This window comes from Tenebrio molitor, chromosome Y (assembly GCF_963966145.1).
Source record: "Tenebrio molitor chromosome Y, icTenMoli1.1, whole genome shotgun sequence".
Taxonomy (NCBI): Eukaryota; Metazoa; Arthropoda; class Insecta; order Coleoptera; family Tenebrionidae; genus Tenebrio; species Tenebrio molitor.
In genome coordinates, this window is record NC_091056.1 from 3,529,482 (window position 1) to 3,535,562 (window position 6,081).

The 6,081-nt window shown below is 57.3% G+C and overlaps 1 non-coding gene and 1 pseudogene across 1 annotated transcript; both read left to right on the forward strand.

Annotated features, from left to right (window-relative positions):
• Positions 1–242: 242 nt before the first annotated feature.
• Positions 243–399, forward strand: LOC138140657 (5.8S ribosomal RNA). Its single transcript, XR_011162690.1, has one exon. It is a non-coding gene; the product is annotated as a 5.8S ribosomal RNA (ribosomal RNA).
• Positions 400–792: 393 nt separating this feature from the next.
• The window catches only part of LOC138140678 (large subunit ribosomal RNA), a 9,280-nt pseudogene continuing 3,991 nt past the window's right edge, over positions 793–6,081 (forward strand).

Consider the following 6,081-nt stretch of genomic DNA (forward strand, 5'->3'; position numbering starts at 1 on the left):
TGACGTTATCCTCTCTCGCTCATTTTACGGGCGAGATCTCGAGGGTAGACGGTGAGATGCGATGTCAGAGGAGAAGAACACCACGGCGAACAGACCGGTTCGCGCGTCTCCCGCCGGTTTCGAAAGCGAGATAAAATAATTGAAACCTAGCTTGACGACATCACGCCGAGGCGTGGCGCGTTCCAGGATGTTCCCTATCCTAACGGAACGACCGTCTCGTGATGTCCGATAAATTAAAAGATTACCCTGAACGGTGGATCACTTGGCTCGTGGGTCGATGAAGAACGCAGCTAATTGCGCGTCAACTTGTGAACTGCAGGACACATGAACATCGACATTTCGAACGCACATTGCGGTCCTCGGATATTCTGTTCCCGGACCACTCCTGGCTGAGGGTCGTGTCAATTTCAAAGACTGCTCGGTCTCCGTTACGTTCGCGAGTAATGTCGTGTGCACGGAGACGTCGGAGCGTGTTGGATGTGCGACGTGCGGGAAATTTCTCGAGCACGACATCCCGAGACGCGATAGCGGCCGATCGGTCAGGACGAAATAGCGTCGTGGAGCGCTTAGTAGTCCTCCGGTCTTCCGGCGGCCCTTCGACGTAAAGCACGCGCCGTACAGCGGCGGCCACGATGCCCGATCTCTGAACGGTGCGATCGTCGTGTCCGAGACGAGTGATAGATCTCGCGACGACGTCAGATCGATGTTCGGGGAGAGTCGGAGGCCGTCCTTCGGACGAGTGCGACGATCGTCGTTGCGTGCCATAAATTTTTGAGATATTTTTCAAAAATGCGACCTCAGAGCAGGTGAGACTACCCGCTGAATTTAAGCATATTACTAAGCGGAGGAAAAGAAACTAACTAGGATTCCCTCAGTAGCGGCGAGCGAACAGGGAAGAGCCCAGCACCGAATCCCGCGGCCGAAACCGGACGCCGGGAAATGTGGTGTTAGGGAGGGTCCGTCATCCCGAGACCGTGCGACGCGTCCAAGTCCATCTTGAACGGGGCCACAGCCCATAGAGGGTGCCAGGCCCGTAGCGACCGTCGCCGGTAGCGGGAGGATCTCTCCTCAGAGTCGGGTTGCTTGAGAGTGCAGCCCTAAGTGGGTGGTAAACTCCATCTAAGGCTAAATATGACCACGAGACCGATAGCGAACAAGTACCGTGAGGGAAAGTTGAAAAGAACTTTGAAGAGAGAGTTCAATAGTACGTGAAACCGTTCAGGGGTAAACCTGAGAAACCCGAAAGGTCGAAAGGGGAGATTCAGCGTGTCTCGGCGGTGGCGCTGGACGGTCGCGTGACGGACGGCGTGCGCGTCGTCCGCACCTTCTGTTCTCCGAACTGCTGTCGAACGCGTGCACTTCTCCCCCTGTAGGACGTCGCGATCCGTTGGGCGCCGATCTAAGGCCCGCGGTGGAGCCCGTCCGGACGGTTCGCCGTACCGGACGAACCCGCGGTGTTTCCCGGTCGGCACGCTCGACGGTAAGCATGTGGCGCGAGGCCGCTACTCAGTTAGCGTTCGACCCGCGGCAAGCGCGTTCGTCGCGACGGTCGATCGGACCTGGTGCCGGTCCCGTCCCCGGACGGCTGCTGGCTGCGGTGTTCTCGAACAGACCTCGTTGAAACGCCGATCGGCGACGCTATAGCTTTGGGTACTTTCAGGACCCGTCTTGAAACACGGACCAAGGAGTCTAGCATGCACGCAAGTCATTGGGACATGATTAAACCTAAAGGCGTAATGAAAGTGAAAGTCCGCCTAGCGCGGACTCAGGGAGGATGGGTGGTCCTCTGTGGACCGCCTCGCACTCCCGGGGCGTCTCGTTCTCATTGCGAGAAGAGGCGCACCAAGAGCGTACACGCTGGGACCCGAAAGATGGTGAACTATGCCTGGTCAGGACGAAGTCAGGGGAAACCCTGATGGAGGTCCGTAGCGATTCTGACGTGCAAATCGATCGTCGGAACTGGGTATAGGGGCGAAAGACTAATCGAACCATCTAGTAGCTGGTTCCCTCCGAAGTTTCCCTCAGGATAGCTGGCTCTCGTATTATACGAGTTTCATCCGGTAAAGCGAATGATTAGAGGCATTGGGGTCGAAACGGCCTCAACCTATTCTCAAACTTTAAATGGGTGAGATCTCCGGCTTGCTCGAATTCTTCGTGAAGCCGCGAGAATCGAATCAGAGTGCCAAGTGGGCCATTTTTGGTAAGCAGAACTGGCGCTGTGGGATGAACCAAACGCAGAGTTAAAGCGCCTAAATCGACGCTTATGGGATACCATGAAAGGCGTTGGTAACTTAAGACATCAGGACGGTGGCCATGGAAGTCGGAATCCGCCAAGGAGTGTGTAACAACTCACCTGCCGAAGTTACTAGCCCTGAAAATGGATGGCGCTGAAGCGTCGTGCTTATACTCTGCCGTCAGCGGCATGTGCGGTCTGACGGGACCTCGTCTCGTCGGCCATGAAGCCCTGACGAGTAGGAGGGTCGCGGCGGTGAGCGCAGAAGGACTGGCCGTGAGGCCGTCTGGAGCCGCCGTCGGCGCAGATCTTGGTGGTAGTAGCAAATACTCCAGCGAGGCCCTGGAGGACTGACGTGGAGAAGGGTTTCGTGTGAACAGCCGTTGCACACGAGTCAGTCGATCCTAAGCCCTAGGCGAAAGCCGATGTTGATGCGGTGTAGATTTGTTGTTGTCGTAGTTGTGTTGTCGCAATGATATGCGTTCCTTGTTCTGATACGGCTGGTGGTCGTGCGAGGGCGACGGTCCAGTTCTGGGTTTGTGCAGTTCCGACAATTATCGATGTCTCGTCCCCGTTTCCAACGTGAGGATATATACGGATCGAGACGGTTTGGTAGTTCGGGCGTAAGTACGAACTGTTCTGCGATCGAGCGTCCCGTACAAATGTGATCGTCCCGTACATTACATGATCGTGCGTCGTAACATATTACCGGCTCTGGTGGTTGTGCGACGGCGACGGTCCAGTTCTGGGTTTGTGCAGTTCCGACAATTATCGATGTCTCGTCCCCGTTTCCAACGTGAGGATATATACGGATCGAGACGGTTTGGTAGTTCGGGCGTAAGTACGAACTGTTCTGCGATCGATCGTCCCGCACGAACGTGATCGCCCCGCGTACGTTACACCACATTGAGATTTTAGAACGCGCGCACGCACACGCAACGTGAACGAACACACCCGTCGGGCGAAAGGGAATCCGGTTCCTATTCCGGAACCCGGCAGCGGAACCGTTTATAATTCGGGCCCTCGCAAGAGAGTTCGTCGGGGCAACCCAAAAGGACCCGGAGACGCCGTCGGGAGATCCGGGAAGAGTTTTCTTTTCTGCATGAGCGTTCGAGTTCCATGGAATCCTCTAGCAGGGAGATATGGTTTGGAACGCGAAGAGCACCGCAGTTGCGGCGGTGTCCGGATCTTCCCCTCGGACCTTGAAAATCCGGGAGAGGGCCACGTGGAGGCGTCGCGCCGGTTCGTACCCATATCCGCAGCAGGTCTCCAAGGTGAATAGCCTCTAGTCGATAGAATAATGTAGGTAAGGGAAGTCGGCAAATTGGATCCGTAACTTCGGGATAAGGATTGGCTCTGAGGATCGGGGCGTGTCGGGCTTGTCGGGGAAGCGGGTCGCGGCTGACGTGCCGGGCCTGGGCGAGGTGAAGCGTCGGCGTTTCGGCGTCCAGCGTACGATCCGAGCTCGGTCCCGTGCCTTGGCCTCCCGCGGAACCGTCTTGCTGCGAGGCTCCGGTTGCGCCCGCGAGGGTGTCCGGATGTCCTCTTCGGCCGCCATTCAACGGTCAGCTCAGAACTGGCACGGACCGGGGGAATCCGACTGTCTAATTAAAACAAAGCATTGCGATGGCCCCAGCGGGTGTTGACGCAATGTGATTTCTGCCCAGTGCTCTGAATGTCAACGTGAAGAAATTCAAGCAAGCGCGGGTAAACGGCGGGAGTAACTATGACTCTCTTATCCGGGCTTTCCCGGGTAAGGGAGCTTAGAAGCACCTACGTCCACCTCTTCGTGGTCCCGCCAGGCAATGGGGTCGGCACTGATGGATGCCGGCATTCCTCCTAATCCTGTTCGTTTCGCCGGCCACGCTGAGGTTATTGTTGACTTGAGGGCGAGGGAGCGGCGCCCTGAAATTATGGACGACCGTGATGAACTCCCCCTCAGCTGAATGGAGCGGATTGGCAACCCGTCTGCCGGACGGTCCTGCCAATAGGTCCCTGAGCTGGGTGAGAGCGGCAATATGGGAGAACCGTTGGCGGGAGTTGACGCCCTCAGTAGTGGTATCGGCGTGTAGGGAAAGGGAGGGCGGCTTGCTCAAGTCGGGATCGGCACTAGCTAACGGACGGGGTTATGGGCGGCGTGGTGGGTTTGCACCCCATCACGACCATATGCCCACCATTTATTTGCAGGCCCAGTGAAGAGAAATAATCCTATGTTCAACCCTGGCCCACAGGCCGGGGCCCCTGCTAACGAGGGGGCGGCGAGAGTCGGAGGAGAGCCGCCCAGTTTCCAGTGTCCGCATTGCGATAGAGTGCTGACAACCGCCAGTGGACGTGGTTTGCACGTCAAAAGAGCACACCCGGCGGAAGCCAACAACGCTATTAACATCGAACGGGTTCATGCCCAGTGGTCATTGGAGGAGACTCGTTTGATGGCGAGGCTTGAAGCTGATGCCATCAGGCGAGGGGGTGAGCGGTTCATGAACCAGTATTTGGTTCCGCTGGTGCCCCGAAGGACCCTGGACGCTGTCAAAGGGAAGCGGCGTACGGCCGTTTACCGGAGACTCGTTCAGGAAATCCTGAGGGAGCCGGCAATGAATTTGCGAGCCCCGTCACCCGAAGGAGGAGGAGCGCCGAATCCTGACGGTGGCGAACCTTCGCGGCGGGACGATGAGGAAATTACCGACCTTCCTCCCCTGAACTATACCGGGGAGATTCGGTCTGCTCTGGAAGATCTTGTCGGAGGGGTCGACTGGACGCAGACCGGGTATGAAGGTGCCCGACTTTGTGACATCGCATGTCGGGCGCTTGGCGGGGAGAACGTTTCGGAGGCCATACTGGCCTGGCTTCGGGACGTTCTCCCCGCAAAGCGGGGAAATCCTCGTCCTCCCGCACGCGACCTAGATGGGACGCGGTCGGCTACTAACAAAGCGAAGCGACGAGCGGAGTATGCCCGGGCACAGGAGCTGTTTCGGCGGGATCCCAAAGCCTTTGCCGCCAGAATCTTTAGTGGGAACAGCCAGGACGCTTCACGTCCTAAAGGCAGCCCCGAGTTCGTTCGGTTTTGGAGACGAATCTTTGAAGGTGAGTCTCCCGAACGGGACGGGCACATCGGGATGGCTGCAGGCGCCCACGAAGAGGAAGGGCGTCGGGGGTTATGGTCCCCCATCTCTGTTGAAGAGGTGGCGCGGACCAGGGTCCGCCGGGGCACCGCCTCGGGTCCCGACGGCATAGCGGTGGTAGATTGGAACAATGTTCCACCTGCCATCGCAGCTCTGCTTTTTAACATCTTTATGTGGATCGGCCAAGTGCCGGATTCTCTCTCGGAGACGCGTACCGTCTTCCTTCAGAAGACGGACGAACCGCAAACACCCGCGGACTATCGACCCATTTCAATTGGGTCGGTAGTTGTCAGACACTTCCATCGTCTCTTGGCTTCCCGCTTGGTGGCCATTCCCGACTTGCTCTCAGACTTCCAAAGAGCCTTCCTCAGCGGAGTTGACGGGATCGCAGATAATCTGTCGGTCCTCGATACGATTCTGACGGAGGCTCGGCGGAAGTGCAAGTCTTTGCATCTCGCCTCGCTAGACGTGTCGAAAGCTTTCGACACTGTCTCGCATATGGCGATTGTCGAGGCTTGTGAGGGGGCCGGGCTGCCTCGACCTTTTGTCGAGTACGTCCGGTCATTATATGGGAGTGCGACCACTTTGTTGGAGCTTGAGAGGCGTCAGGCAGGGCGATCCACTGTCGCCGCTACTCTTCAATCTGGTCTTAGACCGTGCATTGAAGAGGTTATTAACCGATGTTGGTTTCAGGTTGGGAACATCGTGCATTACAGCACTTGCGTTTGC